Consider the following 20,000-nt stretch of genomic DNA (forward strand, 5'->3'; position numbering starts at 1 on the left):
GTAGAAATAGAAGAAAAATATAAACAAGATATACCCGAAGACATTTTACAAGTAGTAGAAATAGAAGAAAAATATAAACAAGATATACCCGAAGACATTTTACAAGTAGTAGAAATAGAAGAAAAATATAAACAAGATATACCAGAAGACATTTTACAAGTAGTAGAAATAGAAGAAAAATATAAACAAGATATACCCGAAGACATTTTACAAGTAGTAGAAATAGAAGAAAAATATAAACAAGATATACCCGAAGACATTTTACAAGTAGTAGAAATAGAAGAAAAATATAAACAAGATATACCCGAAGACATTTTACAAGTAGTAGAAATAGAAGAAAAATATAAACAAGATATACCAGAAGACATTTTACAAGTAGTAGAAATAGAAGAAAAATATAAACAAGATATACCCGAAGACATTTTACAAGTAGTAGAAATAGAAGAAAAATATAAACAAGATATACCCGAAGACATTTTACAAGTAGTAGAAATAGAAGAAAAATATAAACAAGATATACCCGAAGACATTTTACAAGTAGTAGAAATAGAAGAAAAATATAAACAAGATATACCTGAAGACATTTTACAAGTAGTAGAAATAGAAGAAAAATATAAACAAGATATAACCCAAGACATTTTTCAAGTAGTAGAAATAGAAAAAAAAAATAAACAAGATATACCAAGACATTTTACAAGTAGTAGAAATAGAAGAAAAATATAAACAAGATATACCCGAAGACATTTTACAAGTAGTAGAAATAGAAGAAAAATATAAACAAGATATACCCGAAGACATTTTACAAGTAGTAGAAATAGAAGAAAAATATAAACAAGATATACGAAGACATTTTACAAGTAGTAGAAATAGAAGAAAAATATAAACAAGATATACCCAAAGACATTTTACAAGTAGTAGAAATAGAAGAAAAATATAAACAAGATATACCCGAAGACATTTTACAAGTAGTAGAAATAGAAGAAAAATATAAACAAGATATACCCATAGACATTTTACAAGTAGTAGAAATAGAGGAAGAATATATAAACAAGATATACCAAGACATTTTACAAGTAGTAGAAATAGAAGAAAAATATAAACAAGATATACCCGAAGACATTTTACAAGTAGTAGAAATAGAAGAAAAATATAAACAAGATATACCCGAAGACATTTTACAAGTAGTAGAAATAGAAGAAAAATATAAACAAGATATACCCGAAGACATTTTACAAGTAGTAGAAATAGAAGAAAAATATAAACAAGATATACCCGAAGACATTTTACAAGTAGTAGAAATAGAAGAAAAATATAAACAAGATATACCGAAAGACATTTTACAAGTAGTAGAAATAGAAGAAAAATATAAACAAGATATACCCGAAGACATTTTACAAGTAGTAGAAATAGAAGAAAAATATAAACAAGATATACCCGAAGACATTTTACAAGTAGTAGAAATAGAAGAAAAATATAAACAAGATATACCCGAAGACATTTTACAAGTAATAGAAATAGAAGAAAAATATAAACAAGATATACCTGTAGACATTTTACAAGTAGCAGAAGTAGAAGAAAAATATAAACAAGATATACCCGTAGACATTTTACAAGTAGTAGAAATAGAAGAAAAATATAAGCAAGATATAGGCAAAGACATTTTACAAGTAGTAGAAATAGAAGAAAAATATAAACAAGATATACCCGAAGACATTTTACAAGTAGTAGAAATAGAAGAAAAATATAAACAAGATATACCCGAAGACATTTTACAAGTAGTAGAAATAGAAGAAAAATATAAACAAGATATACCCGAAGACATTTTACAAGTAGTAGAAATAGAAGAAAAATATAAACAAGATATACCAAGACATTTTACAAGAAATAGAAATAGAAGAAAAATATAAACAAGATATACCCGTAGACATTTTACAAGTAGTAGAAATAGAAGAAAAATATAAACAAGATATACCCGAAGACATTTTACAAGTAGTAGAAATAGAAGAAAAATATAAACAAGATATACCTGTAGACATTTTACAAGTAGCAGAAGTAGAGAAAAAAAAATAAACAAGATATACCCCAAGACATTTTACAAGTAGTAGAAATAGAAGAAAAATATAAACAAGATATACATAAAGACATTTTACAAGTAGTAGAAATAGAAGAAAAATATAAACAAGATATACCTGAAGACATTTTACAAGTAGTAGAAATAGAAGAAAAATATAAACAAGATATACCCGAAGACATTTTACAAGTAGTAGAAATAGAAGAAAAATATAAACAAGATATACCCGAAGACATTTTACAAGTAGTAGAAATAGAAGAAAAATATAAACAAGATATACCCGAAGACATTTTACAAGTAGTAGAAATAGAAGAAAAATATAAACAAGATATACCCGAAGACATTTTACAAGTAGTAGAAATAGAAGAAAAATATAAACAAGATATACCATAGACATTTTACAAGTAGTAGAAATAGAAGAAAAATATAAACAAGATATACCCGAAGACATTTTACAAGTAGTAGAAATAGAAGAAAAATATAAACAAGATATACCCGAAGACATTTTACAAGTAGTAGAAATAGAAGAAAAATATAAACAAGATATACCCGAAGACATTTTACAAGTAGTAGAAATAGAAGAAAAATATAAACAAGATATACCCATAGACATTTTACAAGTAGTAGAAATAGAAGAAAAAATATAAACAAGATATACCTGAAGACATTTTACAAGTAGTAGAAATAGAAGAAAAATATAAACAAGATATACCCGAAGACATTTTACAAGTAGTAGAAATAGAAGAAAAATATAAACAAGATATACCCGTAGACATTTTACAAGTAGTAGAAACAGAAGAAAAAATATAAACAAGATATACCTGAAGACATTTTACAAGTAGTAGAAATAGAAGAAAAATATAAACAAGATATACCCGTAGACATTTTACAAGTAGTAGAAACAGAAGAAAAAATATAAACAAGATATACCTGAAGACATTTTACAAGTAGTAGAAATAGAAGAAAAATATAAACAAGATATACCCGAAGACATTTTACAAGTAGTAGAAATAGAAGAAAAATATAAACAAGATATACCCGAAGACATTTTACAAGTAGTAGAAATAGAAGAAAAATATAAACAAGATATACCAAGACATTTTACAAGTAGTAGAAATAGAAGAAAAATATAAACAAGATATACCCGAAGACATTTTACAAGTAGTAGAAATAGAAGAAAAATATAAACAAGATATACCCGAAGACATATACCCGTAGACATTTTACAAGTAGTAGAAATAGAAGAAAAATATAAACAAGATATACCCGAAGACATTTTACAAGTAGTAGAAATAGAAGAAAAATATAAACAAGATATACCGAAGACATTTTACAAGCAGTAGAAATAGAAGAAAAATATAAACAAGATATACCCGAAGACATTTTACAAGCAGTAGAAATAGAAGAAAAATATAAACAAGATATACCCATAGACATTTTACAAGTAGTAGAAATAGAAGAAAAATATAAACAAGATATACCAGAAGACATTTTACAAGTAGTAGAAATAGAAGAAAAATATAAACAAGATATACCCGAAGACATTTTACAAGTAGTAGAAATAGAAGAAAAATATAAACAAGATATACCCGAAGACATTTTACAAGTAGTAGAAATAGAAGAAAAATATAAACAAGATATACCAAGACATTTTACAAGTAGTAGAAATAGAAGAAAAATATAAACAAGATATACCCGAAGACATTTTACAAGTAGTAGAAATAGAAGAAAAATATAAACAAGATATACCCGAAGACATTTTACAAGTAGTAGAAATAGAAGAAAAATATAAACAAGATATACTCCAAGACATTTTACAAGTAGTAGAAATAGAAGAAAAATATAAACAAGATATACCCGAAGACATTTTACAAGTAGTAGAAATAGAAGAAAAATATAAACAAGATATACCCGAAGACATTTTACAAGTAGTAGAAATAGAAGAAAAATATAAACAAGATATACCCATAGACATTTTACAAGTAGTAGAAATAGAAGAAAAATATAAACAAGATATACCCGAAGACATTTTACAAGTAGTAGAAATAGAAGAAAAATATAAACAAGATATACCTGTAGACATTTTACAAGTAGCAGAAGTAGAAGAAAAATATAAACAAGATATACCCGTAGACATTTTACAAGTAGTAGAAATAGAAGAAAAATATAAACAAGATATACCCGAAGACATTTTACAAGTAGTAGAAATAAAAGAAAAATATAAACAAGATATACCCAAAGACATTTTACAAGTAGTAGAAATAGAAGAAAAATATAAACAAGATATACCCAAAGACATTTTACAAGTAGTAGAAATAGAAGAAAAATATAAACAAGATATACCCAAAGACATTTTACAAGTAGTAGAAATAGAAGAAAAATATAAACAAGATATACCAAAAGACATTTTACAAGTAGTAGAAATAGAAGAAAAATATAAACAAGATATACCCGAAGACATTTTACAAGTAGTAGAAATAGAAGAAAAATATAAACAAGATATACCCGAAGACATTTTACAAGTAGTAGAAATAGAAGAAAAATATAAACAAGATATACCCGAAGACATTTTACAAGTAGTAGAAATAGAAGAAAAATATAAACAAGATATACCCGAAGACATTTTACAAGTAGTAGAAATAGAAGAAAAATATAAACAAGATATACCCGAAGACATTTTACAAGTAGTAGAAATAGAAGAAAAATATAAACAAGATATACCCGAAGACATTTTACAAGTAGTAGAAGTAGAAGAAATAGAAAAAAATATAAACAAGATATACCCGTAGACATTTTACAAGTAGTAGAAATAGAAGAAAAATATAAACAAGATATACCCGAAGACATTTTACAAGTAGTAGAAATAGAAGAAAAATATAAACAAGATATACCCGAAGACATTTTACAAGTAGTAGAAATAGAAGAAAAATATAAACAAGATATACCCGAAGACATTTTACAAGTAGTAGAAATAGAAGAAAAATATAAACAAGATATACCCGAAGACATTTTACAAGTAGTAGAAATAGAAGAAAAATATAAACAAGATATATACCAAGACATTTTACAAGTAGTAGAAATAGAAGAAAAATATAAACAAGATATACCAAGACATTTTACAAGTAGTAGAAATAGAAGAAAAATATAAACAAGATATACCCGTAGACATTTTACAAGTAGTAGAAATAGAATGAAAAATATAAACAAGATATACCCGAAGACATTTTACAAATAGTAGAAATAGAAGAAAAATATAAACAAGATATTCCCGAAGACATTTAACAAGTAGTAGAAATAGAAAAAATATAAACGAGATATACCCGAAGACATTTTACAAGTAGTAGAAGTAGAAGAAAAATATCAACAAGATATACCCGAAGACATTTTACAAGTAGTAGAAATAGAAGAAAAATATAAACAAGATATACCCGAAGACATTTTACAAGTAGTAGAAATAGAAGAAAAATATAAACAAGATATACCAGAAGACATTTTACAAGTAGTAGAAATAGAAGAAAAATATAAACAAGATATACTTGAAGACATTTTACAAGTAGTAGAAATAGTAGAAAAATATAAACAAGATATACCCGAAGACATTTTACAAGTAGTAGAAATAGAAGAAAAATATAAACAAGATATACCAGAAGACATTTTACAAGTAGTAGAAATAGAAGAAAAATATAAACAAGATATACCCGAAGACATTTTACAAGTAGTAGAAATAGAAGAAAAATATAAACAAGATATACCCGAAGACATTTTACAAGTAGTAGAAATAGAAGAAAAATATAAACAAGATATACCCGAAGACATTTTACAAGTAGTAGAAATAGAAGAAAAATATAAACAAGATATACCAAGACATTTTACAAGTAGTAGAAATAGAAGAAAAATATAAACAAGATATACCCGAAGACATTTTACAAGTAGTAGAAATAGAAGAAAAATATAAACAAGATATACTTGAAGACATTTTACAAGTAGTAGAAATAGAAGAAAAATATAAACAAGATATACCCGAAGACATTTTACAAGTAGTAGAAATAGAAGAAAAATATAAACAAGATATACCCGAAGACATTTTACAAGTAGTAGAAATAGAAGAAAAATATAAACAAGATATACCCGAAGACATTTTACAAGTAGTAGAAATAGAAGAAAAATATAAACAAGATATACCCGAAGACATTTTACAAGGAGTAGAAATAGAAGAAAAATATAAACAAGATATACCCGAAGACATTTTACAAGCAGTAGAAATAGAAGAAAAATATAAACAAGATATACCCATAGACATTTTACAAGTAGTAGAAATAGAAGAAAAAATATAAACAAGATATACCTGAAGACATTTTACAAGTAGTAGAAATAGAAGAAAAATATAAACAAGATATACCCGAAGACATTTTACAAGTAATAGAAATAGAAGAAAAATATAAACAAGATATACCTGTAGACATTTTACAAGTAGCAGAAGTAGAAGAAAAATATAAACAAGATATACTTGAAGACATTTTACAAGTAGTAGAAATAGAAGAAAAATATAAACAAGATATACCCGAAGACATTTTACAAGTAGTAGAAATAGAAGAAAAATATAAACAAGATATACCCGAAGACATTTTACAAGTAGTAGAAATAGAAGAAAAATATAAACAAGATATACCCGAAGACATTTTACAAGTAGTAGAAATAGAAGAAAAATATAAACAAGATATACCAAGACATTTTACAAGTAGTAGAAATAGAAGAAAAATATAAACAAGATATACCCGAAGACATTTTACAAGTAGTAGAAATAGAAGAAAAATATAAACAAGATATACCAAGACATTTTACAAGTAGTAGAAATAGAAGAAAAATATAAACAAGATATACCCGAAGACATTTTACAAGTAGTAGAAATAGAAGAAAAATATAAACAAGATATACCAAGACATTTTACAAGTAGTAGAAATAGAAGAAAAATATAAACAAGATATACCAAGACATTTTACAAGTAGTAGAAATAGAAGAAAAATATAAACAAGATATACCAAGACATTTTACAAGTAGTAGAAATAGAAGAAAAATATAAACAAGATATACCAAGACATTTTACAAGTAGTAGAAATAGAAGAAAAATATAAACAAGATATACCAAGACATTTTACAAGTAGTAGAAATAGAAGAAAAATATAAACAAGATATACCAAGACATTTTACAAGTAGTAGAAATAGAAGAAAAATATAAACAAGATATACCAAGACATTTTACAAGTAGTAGAAATAGAAGAAAAATATAAACAAGATATACCAAGACATTCTACAAGCAGTAGAAATAGAAGAAAAATATAAACAAGATATACTTCAAGACATTTTACAAGTAGTAGAAATAGTAGAAAAATATAAACAAGATATACCAAGACATTTTACAAGTAGTAGAAATAGAAGAAAAATATAAACAAGATATACCAAGACATTTTACAAGTAGTAGAAATAGAAGAAAAATATAAACAAGATATACCAAGACATTTTACAAGTAGTAGAAATAGAAGAAAAATATAAACAAGATATACCAAGACATTTTACAAGTAGTAGAAATAGAAGAAAAATATAAACAAGATATACCCGAAGACATTTTACAAGTAGTAGAAATAGAAGAAAAATATAAACAAGATATACCCGAAGACATTTTACAAGTAGTAGAAATAGAAGAAAAATATAAACAAGATATACCCGAAGACATTTTACAAGTAGTAGAAATAGAAGAAAAATATAAACAAGATATACCACTAGACATTTTACAAGTAGTAGAAATAGAAGAAAAATATAAACAAGATATACCCGAAGACATTTTACAAGTAGTAGAAATAGAAGAAAAATATAAACAAGATATACCCGAAGACATTTTACAAGTAGTAGAAATAGAAGAAAAATATAAACAAGATATACCTGTAGACATTTTACAAGTAGTAGAAATAGAAGAAAAATATAAACAAGATATACCCGAAGACATTTTACAAGTAATAGAAATAGAAGAAAAATATAAACAAGATATACCCGTAGACATTTTACAAGTAGTAGAAATAGAAGAAAAATATAAACAAGATATACCCAAAGACATTTTACAAGTAGTAGAAATAGAAGAAAAATATAAACAAGATATACCCGAAGACATTTTACAAGTAGTAGAAATAGAAGAAAAATATAAACAAGATATACCCGAAGACATTTTACAAGTAGTAGAAATAGAAGAAAAATATAAACAAGATATACCCGAAGACATTTTACAAGTAGTAGAAATAGAAGAAAAATATAAACAAGATATACCCGAAGACATTTTACAAGTAGTAGAAATAGAAGAAAAAATATAAACAAGATATACCTGAAGACATTTTACAAGTAGTAGAAATAGAAGAAAAATATAAACAAGATATACCCGAAGACATTTTACAAGTAGTAGAAATAGAAGAAAAATATAAACAAGATATACCCGAAGACATTTTACAAGTAGTAGAAATAGAAGAAAAATATAAACAAGATATACCCGTAGACATTTTACAAGTAGTAGAAATAGAAGAAAAATATAAACAAGATATACCCGAAGACATTTTACAAGTAGTAGAAATAAAAGAAAAATATAAACAAGATATACCCAAAGACATTTTACAAGTAGTAGAAATAGAAGAAAAATATAAACAAGATATACCCGAAGACATTTTACAAGTAGTAGAAATAGAAGAAAAATATAAACAAGATATACCCGAAGACATTTTACAAGTAGTAGAAATAGAAGAAAAATATAAACAAGATATACCCGAAGACATTTTACAAGTAGTAGAAATAGAAGAAAAATATAAACAAGATATACCCGAAGACATTTTACAAGTAGTAGAAATAGAAGAAAAATATAAACAAGATATACCCATAGACATTTTACAAGTAGTAGAAATAGAAGAAAAAATATAAACAAGATATACCTGAAGACATTTTACAAGTAGTAGAAATAGAAGAAAAATATAAACAAGATATACCCGAAGACATTTTACAAGTAGTAGAAATAGAAGAAAAATATAAACAAGATATACACGAAGACATTTTACAAGTAGTAGAAATAGAAGAAAAATATAAACAAGTTATACCCGTAGACATTTTACAAGTAGTAGAAATAGAAGAAAAATATAAACAAGATATACCCGAAGACATTTTACAAGTAGTAGAAATAGAAGAAAAATATAAACAAGATATACCCGAAGACATTTTACAAGTAGTAGAAATAGAAGAAAAATATAAACAAGATATACCCGAAGACATTTTACAAGTAGTAGAAATAGAAGAAAAATATAAACAAGATATACCCGAAGACATTTTACAAGCAGTAGAAATAGAAGAAAAATATAAACAAGATATACCCGAAGACATTTTACAAGCAGTAGAAATAGAAGAAAAATATAAACAAGATATACCCATAGACATTTTACAAGTAGTAGAAATAGAAGAAAAAATATAAACAAGATATACCTGAAGACATTTTACAAGTAGTAGAAATAGAAGAAAAATATAAACAAGATATACCCGAAGACATTTTACAAGTAGTAGAAATAGAAGAAAAATATAAACAAGATATACCCAAAGACATTTTACAAGTAGTAGAAATAGAAGAAAAATATAAACAAGATATACCCGAAGACATTTTACAAGTAGTAGAAATAGAAGAAAAATATAAACAAGATATACCCGAAGACATTTTACAAGTAGTAGAAATAGAAGAAAAATATAAACAAGATATACCGTAAGACATTTTACAAGTAGTAGAAATAGAAGAAAAATATAACCAAGATATACCAAGACATTTTACAAGTAGTAGAAATAGAAGAAAAATATAAACAAGATATACCCGAAGACATTTTACAAGTAGTAGAAATAGAAGAAAAATATAAACAAGATATACCCAAGACATTTTACAAGTAGTAGAAATAGAAGAAAAATATAAACAAGATATACCCGAAGACATTTTACAAGTAGTAGAAATAGAAGAAAAATATAAACAAGATATACCATAGACATTTTACAAGTAGTAGAAATAGAAGAAAAATATAAACAAGATATACCCGAAGACATTTTACAAGTAGTAGAAATAGAAGAAAAATATAAACAAGATATACCCGAAGACATTTTACAAGTAGTAGAAATAGAAGAAAAATATAAACAAGATATACCCGAAGACATTTTACAAGTAGTAGAAATAGAAGAAAAATATAAACAAGATATACCCAAAGACATTTTACAAGTAGTAGAAATAGAAGAAAAATATAAACAAGATATACCCAAAGACATTTTACAAGTAGTAGAAATAGAAGAAAAATATAAACAAGATATACCCAAAGACATTTTACAAGTAGTAGAAATAGAAGAAAAATATAAACAAGATATACCCGAAGACATTTTACAAGTAGTAGAAATAGAAGAAAAATATAAACAAGATATACCCGAAGACATTTTACAAGTAGTAGAAATAGAAGAAAAATATAAACAAGATATACCAAAAGACATTTTACAAGTAGTAGAAATAGAAGAAAAATATAAACAAGATATACCCGAAGACATTTTACAAGTAGTAGAAATAGAAGAAAAATATAAACAAGATATACCCGAAGACATTTTACAAGTAGTAGAAATAGAAGAAAAATATAAACAAGATATACCCATAGACATTTTACAAGTAGTAGAAATAGAAGAAAAAATATAAACAAGATATACCTGAAGACATTTTACAAGTAGTAGAAATAGAAGAAAAATATAAACAAGATATACCCGAAGACATTTTACAAGTAGTAGAAATAGAAGAAAAATATAAACAAGATATACCTGTAGACATTTTACAAGTAGCAGAAGTAGAAGAAAAATATAAACAAGATATACCCGTAGACATTTTACAAGTAGTAGAAATAGAAGAAAAATATAAACAAGATATACCCGAAGACATTTTACAAGTAGTAGAAATAGAAGAAAAATATAAACAAGATATACCCGAAGACATTTTACAAGTAGTAGAAATAGAAGAAAAATATAAACAAGATATACCCGAAGACATTTTACAAGTAGTAGAAATAGAAGAAAAATATAAACAAGATATACCCGAAGACATTTTACAAGTAGTAGAAATAGAAGAAAAATATAAACAAGATATACCCGAAGACATTTTACAAGTAGTAGAAATAGAAGAAAAATATAAACAAGATATACCCGAAGACATTTTACAAGTAGTAGAAATAGAAGAAAAATATAAACAAGATATACCCGAAGACATTTTACAAGTAGTAGAAATAGAAGAAAAATATAAACAAGATATACCCGAAGACATTTTACAAGTAGTAGAAATAGAAGAAAAATATAAACAAGATATACCCGAAGACATTTTACAAGTAGTAGAAATAGAAGAAAAATATAAACAAGATATACCAGAAGACATTTTACAAGTAGTAGAAATAGAAGAAAAATATAAACAAGATATACTTGAAGACATTTTACAAGTAGTAGAAATAGTAGAAAAATATAAACAAGATATACCCGAAGACATTTTACAAGTAGTAGAAATAGAAGAAAAATATAAACAAGATATACCAAGACATTTTACAAGTAGTAGAAATAGAAGAAAAATATAAACAAGATATACCCGAAGACATTTTACAAGTAGTAGAAATAGAAGAAAAATATAAACAAGATATACCCGAAGACATTTTACAAGTAGTAGAAATAGAAGAAAAATATAAACAAGATATACCCGAAGACATTTTACAAGTAGTAGAAATAGAAGAAAAATATAAACAAGATATACCTGAAGACATTTTACAAGTAGTAGAAATAGAAGAAAAATATAAACAAGATATACCCGAAGGCTTTGAAATAAGCAATGAAAAAGACTCAAATTGGGGATAGTAAAATAAAAAAAGAAGGATAATGACAAAAGGGTGAATGACAAAAAAGAAAATTTAAAATATGAACAGCTAATGATTGGGGTTTGTAAATTGATTAAGGTGTTTGACTCACAGGGACAAGGTACAGTGTGTGAGTCTTACCTTTGAGAAGAGAAATTGGTTAAGGATAGACTAGCCCATCAAAGCTGCTAACCTAGTAATTAGTTATGAGCATATGAAATGATGAAGCTAAGGAAAAGGGAAAATGAAAATTTTAGAGAGCTTTCTGTAAATGTAAATAGTACTAAGAATATAGCAAGAAGAACATGGATCTTGGAGTAGTGTAATACATGTGATGTAGATGCAATTATATTAGAAGGTACAATATTTTCAACAAATGAAATATCTCAAACAGACAAACTATGGGGAGGAAAGATAACATGGAATTTGGGAAACAAGAGATGTTCTGGAATAGACATTCTGTAGAAATACAATAAAGATATTAGATGTAACTTTAACAAACATGGGAAGAGTAATCATTGTAGATTTAAATGAAAATAACAAGTATATAGAACATTTTATGCTTATACTAATTGTAGAGAAAGGGAAAGCTTATTTAATCAGATTTTAGACTATATAGTGATAAATATGAATATTATAATAACAGGAGACTTTGTCATTTAAGAACCAAGCATTAAAGAAAGGAACTAATATAAGACAAATGTTAGAAGTTATAAGATGTGGTAAGTTAATACCTTGTGACAAAAAGCATGGATTGTTTTGTAGTATCAGAAGGTTTAGGAGAATGGGAGGTCGTTGAAACAGGTTTTTTTGATCTTCTTGCAATGTGGCTAGAGATAAAGGAAAAATAATATATAAAAATAGACAAAGGAATAAAAAGGATTAGTGAAAAAGCATGGGATGAAGAAGGAAAGAGATTAGTAATATAGTTATGGAAAGATTATATAAATGTGAAAACATTTTATAAAAATTGTTCTAAATGGTAGATGATATTTAAGAAAAAATATAAAAAAATATTTTACAGTGGCAATATGATGAGAAAAAAGTAGAGAAAGAAAAATATAGAACAACATATAATGATGGATTGGAAGATTTAGAGCATAATAATAGAAATAACTTTGACAAAGAAAAACGAATTACATAAAAGAAATCAAGAATGTATACAATGATTGCTATTAAGCCAAGATACGTTTTACAAAGAAAATGAGAAGCATTGAATTACTTAAGCAGATTAATAAAGGAAGATTGTAGTGCAATGAGAAAAATAAAAAAAATGTAAAAGGAGAAGTAGAAAGAACTCAGGAAAAGATTATGAGTAGTATAGTACAATACATAAAAGAAATAATTAAAGAATGCAAAAAGGTAGTGAAAATAAAATGGAAAGTAAAACAGTTAACAGAAAAAGAGACTAAGGAGTTGGAAAAGGAGATTTATTTTTATGGGTTAGATGACGTATTAGGACAAGTAAATACAGATTCAGCTGCAGGACCAGATGGAATAAGGTTGGAAAAGGAGATTTATTTTTATGGGTTAGATGACGTATTAGGACAAGTAAATACAGATTCGGCTGCAGGACCAGATGGAATAAGGTATGAAATGTATCAAAATTTAATGGATTAGCAAAAAAAATTTTTTAAGATTTTGAATGAATGGTTAAATGAAGATTTTATCTATAAAGAATTATGCAGTGAAATACTTAAATTCATATGGAAAAAGGCAGATAGAAGACAATTAAAAAACTGGATACTGATAGTATTGAACAACAGTGATTATAATATCATTATGAAAATAATATAAAAGATATTTGAAACTAAAATGAAAAATATTATGGAATTTAATATGCATGGTATAAAGGGGCTGGTTTATCATGAATTATTAATAACAGAGAAATTGTGAATGGTATCATGAATAGAAAAAAAGAAACGAAAATCATACTATGAGATCTTAATAAAGTATTTGATACAGTTGGACATGAAATTTTACAGGGAATGAAAGAATATAATATAAATGAGAAAGTTAGGGAATTATGTTGTTGTGTCTTTTGGCTTTTCCCAGTTAGGGGTCGCCACAGTGGAACTCCGGTCCGCTAATGATTGTCAGTAGATTTTTACATGCCGAGTTGCCGGCCCTGACGCACAACCTTCAATGAAGGTACGCCCATTCACACATGTCTCCACACAGAAGACACTCTAGCTGAGAATCAAACAGGACAATGTCTTACTGTCAGGCAACAACGCTATGGCAGCACCACCACCGCAGTTCAAAGTTAGGGAATTATGTATGCCAGCTTATAGTAATAATAAAGTAAAAACAATTGTAAATGGCTGGTTAAGCCAACAAGTACATATGAAGAATGGTGTAAGACAGGGATGTCCAATGAGCTGTATGCTCTTTGCATTAGTTATAAATACGATAGTGTGTGAAATAAATTACAAAATGAAGGAGGCAGGTTATGTAATGCCTGGACAGTTAAGAATTCCAATCATATTAACATATGCAGATGACATTATAATACCTGCAAAAACAAAATTTAGATAAAACAGGTAATTTGCACAAATGAGTATCTAGAGGGGATTGGGTTAGCTTGAAATAAAGAGAAAAGTAAAGGTTTTGGTAATGTAGTAAAGATAGCATTTATATTTTACAATGAATGAAATTTCTAAGTTAGGTATAACATTTGGGAATAAAGATGTAAGTAGAATTCAATGGGAAAAAATAGCAGAAATAAAACAAACTTGTGTTTTCTGAAGAGCATATAAATTATCCTTCAGAAAAAAAGTTTATTTGATAATTTCAGTACTGATGGGAACACTAGCACATATAGCAAGCATATTTATAATGCCAAAGGAATTATTGCAGAGAATGTTTTTTTCATTTATAAGGGGGTTCTAGATTAAACTCAATAAAAAGAGGAGTTTTGTATGTGAATAAAGAGGAAGGAGGTTTATGGTTAATTAATTCAGTGGTATATACTGCTTCACTAAATTTGTACAAAGTACTAAAGCGATAAATAAAAAAAAATGAGAGATTAGTAGTAAAACTATATAAATGTAAGTATGATAAAGTTTGGGTTATGGTAAACAAGAATACAAGAGGAAAAGTGTGTATAATATCATATAGGAAAAGAAAGAAAAGTAAGGTATAAGAATGTAACGATAAAACATTACTATGTAAAACCAGGGGAAATCTAACAGATGACAAAAGGAAAGCTGTAAAACATAAGAAGGAAATGGTGTAATAAGAAATTCATCACCATCTGCTTTCGGCTGTTCCCATTAGTGGTCACCACAGCAGATCACCTGTTTCCATTTCTTCCTGTCCTCTGCATTTTGCTCTGTCACACCAACTACCTGCAAGTCCTCACATCCATAAACCTTATCTTAGGTCTTCCTCTTTTCTTCTTACCTGGCAGCTTCATCCTTAGCATCTTTTTCCCAATATACTCTGCATCCCTCCACAGCACATGTCCAAACCAACGTAATCTTGCCTTTCTGAAGGCAAAAGAGTAAATAACTTATAGAGGAAACCTATGTGAAGAAGATTTTTTGAAGATATTAAAGAAGTGGATAAAACAAATATGGATATAATTAAATATAAGTATTTTAAGAATAGAAGTAAAGATTATACTAAAAATGATATGAAAAGTTATTTTATGTTATATGGATTATATGGAATGAAAGGATAAATGAAATTATGTTTAATGGTAAATGAATGGTGGTTATGGAAGATGGAGTGGGGGTCTCATAAGGATGAAAATTTGGTATGACTGTAAGGAGAATTATGAATATGTGTAAATGCATTTGTATGTCTATATATTTGAACATTTATAAATACATAAAGATGTTGTAAATAAGAGTTATTTTTGTATTTAAACAAAGGACCCCTACTCTTTTCAAGAGGCACCATGAGATCTTTTATATCCAGTTAAGGTACCACTAATTCAAGCAGATGGGATACCATTTTAAAATTTTATCCAAAGGACAGCACCCTCACTACCTTATGCAGCACTGCAGGGTCAGCAATCTTTTTACCTGGTGTGGGAATAGAACTCACACCAGTGCCCTACCTGTTGCATGACTTGACACTGCTGAACATTTAAACAATACTCCTGTGAAGGAATGCTTAAAGGCCAAAAATGTACATTCAGGTCAGGGGCAAAGGAATTCTAAGGGTCCAGTCTATCACATTTATGAGTTTACACCATGGTCGTCTTAAACACTCACAATACCAGTCCATATGCTGATAATTTGCTTCTAGCCTCTTGCACTTCCAATATGTACTATTCCTTTTGCCTCATGGTGTTTTAAAGAATAGAAGAGTATACTGCCATAAATAAAAACACTTGGAAAATGTAAATTTGACCAAGGGAGGAAGGGTGTTGTGCTTGGGTAATTGCATAGCTGCATCCCAATCCTTATCACTATAACCACATAATATTCTTACCATGTACCCAGCACCAGTTGCAGTGCCCATTGGCGTGTTGATAAAATGACCTTAGTCTTACCTTAGACTCTGCTTCCTTGAGCTTATTTTCTTCTTCCAGTGGCTTACAGAAATATAACTGAGAGGTGCAGACCTGTCAGCACGTGAGTTTTATACAGCCCGTACTGTGCACCAGACATTCTGTGCAGAAGTTAAAAAACACTATTACTGGCAACATCCAGCTGGAATATCTTCCTTTGCCTTATCTGGTTTCGCCAGAATGCAGTATACCAATCAGTTAGATTAGCGGAGTTTTGCCCATCTCCTTGAAGTAAGAAGACTACACCAGCTTCTGACATGATTGCTGCCATTAAATTGTAACAGTCTTACCCTTCAATCAAGCCCCCCCAGGGTACCAGAACATACAGTCCATAACATCTGGTATCCTGTGAACTGACAGAGAACTTACATGAAATTCCACTGAAAACCAAATTGGCTCTTGTGGGTGCTCTTACATATTGATATCCTGTTTATGCTTTTGCATAAGACAACAAGTTTGGGAGACTGAATCCACCCACCTCTACAGATACAAAAATTTGTTCCTACTTATGTTAGGCATAATTTTTTTTTTTCAAAAAAGTTCATAAGTATCTTCTACTAAAACTTTATATTTTTATAGAAGACAATATAGGGCAAATGCCTAAATATAAACAGACTCATAGGCAGTAACAGCATCTTAGTTATCTGGATTGGGTCTATATCATATAATCGACATTACAAAATGTCGAAACACCTTTACTTGACACGAAAATTTGGAAAGCTGACTTTGTCGAACGGCCAAAACACTGATTTCTTTCCAAGGGAAACAGATCGGAAGGCCAACAGACATGACATATAAACTAACGTATTTAAGTGGGGGGCTTCGCCCTGCACATCCCCCACCGTGGGGGGATGTGTCTCCTACACCCCCTAACTAAATTGTGATATAGACCCATATGGATTCTAGTTAAGAAAGGAATCCACAGCTTTGACCATTCTGAGAACAGTTTTTAATGGTTGCATATTTAACTTAACCACATGCCTCTTCTACGGCCGTCCAAATTCCCCAAATAAGTAACCTGCATGACTAAACAACATGGAAGCTCTCTGCCTGATTCCTGCATTGCTAACAGGAAAATGCTGCATTTTTGTAATGTTCATCTAAGGAGAAGAAACTTTAGAAAATTCTCAAAAGACCTCAATAACTTTTGCAAGCTAGTGGGGGATTGGACTTCCCTACCACACAATTGTCGGAACTAGAAAATAAATACTGCATTGGACTGTGGATCAAAATGACAACATCCAAATGCTGAGTATGTAGAAAGTCATCAAAAGTTAACATGGTTAAAAGAAACAGTATGGGGTACAAGGGATACCCCCTTTGCATCTATCTCATCTGTAAAGTTATGTATGAGAATATCTGAGTTTTTACATGAACACTTACTGCAGCTTCAGAATATAGTAAATGACACCCTTTCATAAGTAGAGATGGATATCCCATGACACTCATTAAAGCTCTAATAAAATTCCATTCTAAACTATCAAAGGGCTTCTGAAAGTCAATCAATAGGGTACATGAGGGTTATCATAATGCTGCTCCTGATGTTAAATATTTAACCAGAGCCTCACCAAATCAGGACCTCCTATTCTCTCCTTAACAAAGTTGTGATGATCCTCTGGAATAAATAATGGCATTTGCCCAAAACCTTGGCATAATTCTTAATTTCCATTTGTAATAGAGAAGGTGGATGAAAATTGGAGGTATAGAATTTATCCTTCTCAGGCTTAGGTAAAAATCATCATAGCTCTGTTAGAATCCCTGAAAACTGCTCCGCCTTCTCCACTAGATCAAAGTACTCCTTGCAAGAATGAGCATCGCCTGCCTATGCACCTTATAAAAGTTCATGGATGGGTTATCTGAACCTGGGGTCTTCTCTCCCCACCTCAAGCTCCATGATTACAGTCTGGATCTCCCCCCATTGATGTTTCTGCAGATAGTCTCACCTGCTCCAGCACAGTAAGTCTGATCTGTGACAAAAAGTCCAGGCATTTTGTGTAAGGAATTAAGGTAAGAGCAAAATATCTTTCACCATTAGCCTCATAAAAAGCTCATTTATGCCTCATGAACTATGAACGACTCTTTTTTGATTATCATCTTTGCCTTATAAAAACAGCTATCACACTGCTGACACTGCAAGGCTGTAACCTGGGTGATGTCCCCAGAAAAATGACTGATATATATGGCACGTATCCTGGATCTTCTGAAATTACTCCGCATTGTATCTTTCTTCATACTAACTTTGACACAAATCAGTTTTTCTCTGTGCTGTTGAAGTTTATACTTGCTGTCTAATTTATTGATGCTGTTTAACTATCTGTCTTCCTGGTGTTGTTGTAAATGGCTACTAGCTCTGGAATTAATCTGGCAAACAAAGACTCTTCAGAGCCTTTTTGAAACATTCCCAGCTCCTCTCCAGGTTTCTGCCAGTGTCTAAATTAGCTTGCCAAAAATTCTCCATATATTCCTTAATCAGCCTGAGTTGCCCAGATCCCTATTCCAAAAGGGATCATATGTCCATCAATACCCTGATTTTGGGGAAACCCGTATAGATCTACATACAACAAAGAATGGTCTGAGGAAGCTACCAGCAAAGAATAAGCCTCCAGTAAGTCTGACAATAACCTTAATTTGAACAAAATCAAGTCAATCCTACTTGCATTCCCATCCCAGGAGCATAAAAAGTTAAATCTAAAGAGTCTGGGTGAAAGAGATGCTATAAGAGATGCTATCACCTCCGTGGCAGTGCTTAAAGCCTATGATTTCTGTGGGCACCTATCAACCCTTCTCAGTATCCTGTCCTATCTAGCCTGGGGTCCAAGGTAGTATTAAAGTCTCCCCCTAATATTATGTTATAGCCCTGTCAGTGATAAACTTGCAATTGCTCGAACAGTCCTTATTATGACCTTAATAACATCCCACAACCCAAATCCAAAACCTTTTAGTAACCACAACTAATATCCATCTACTTTCCCTATCAGAGTTGTATTTCTTAATTCTCCACCCCAAAGAGGAATGTAGAGAGAGCATTATTCCTCATGGGGCACACTGAGCACACCTGTAAAATATTTCTCCTTTCCATCACTTTTTCAAAAAGTGGTAGGGGACTGCAACTTTGCTTTTTGCAGAAAGGCTAATGTGATGGTATTACTCCTTAACAAGGACAACACAGCTGCTGCTTTTACCAATAGATTTAACCCTAATGTTACAATTAATGTTCCTACACTTACCAAACCCTCATCCTCATCCTGACTGGTAAATAAGTGTTTGATTCAACAAACCACCCACCCTTAAGATATATCTAGGCAGAAAAGAAAGAAGACCAGGCTATGCGCTGACCGCAGTTGTGTTCTTATTGAACAATGGCAGGGCACACTCTGGCATGGATCCAGTTATAACATGGACCAAATGACCCACTTCAAGGTGAACCCCCCTCCTCCTCCTCATGCACAGAATAAGAAAATGAGAGAATAATACTAGGCAGCCT

The sequence above is a fragment of the Protopterus annectens genome, chromosome 15.part0 (assembly GCF_019279795.1).
Source record: "Protopterus annectens isolate FY-2018-M chromosome 15.part0, PAN1.0, whole genome shotgun sequence".
NCBI lineage: Eukaryota > Metazoa > Chordata > Ceratodontiformes > Protopteridae > Protopterus > Protopterus annectens.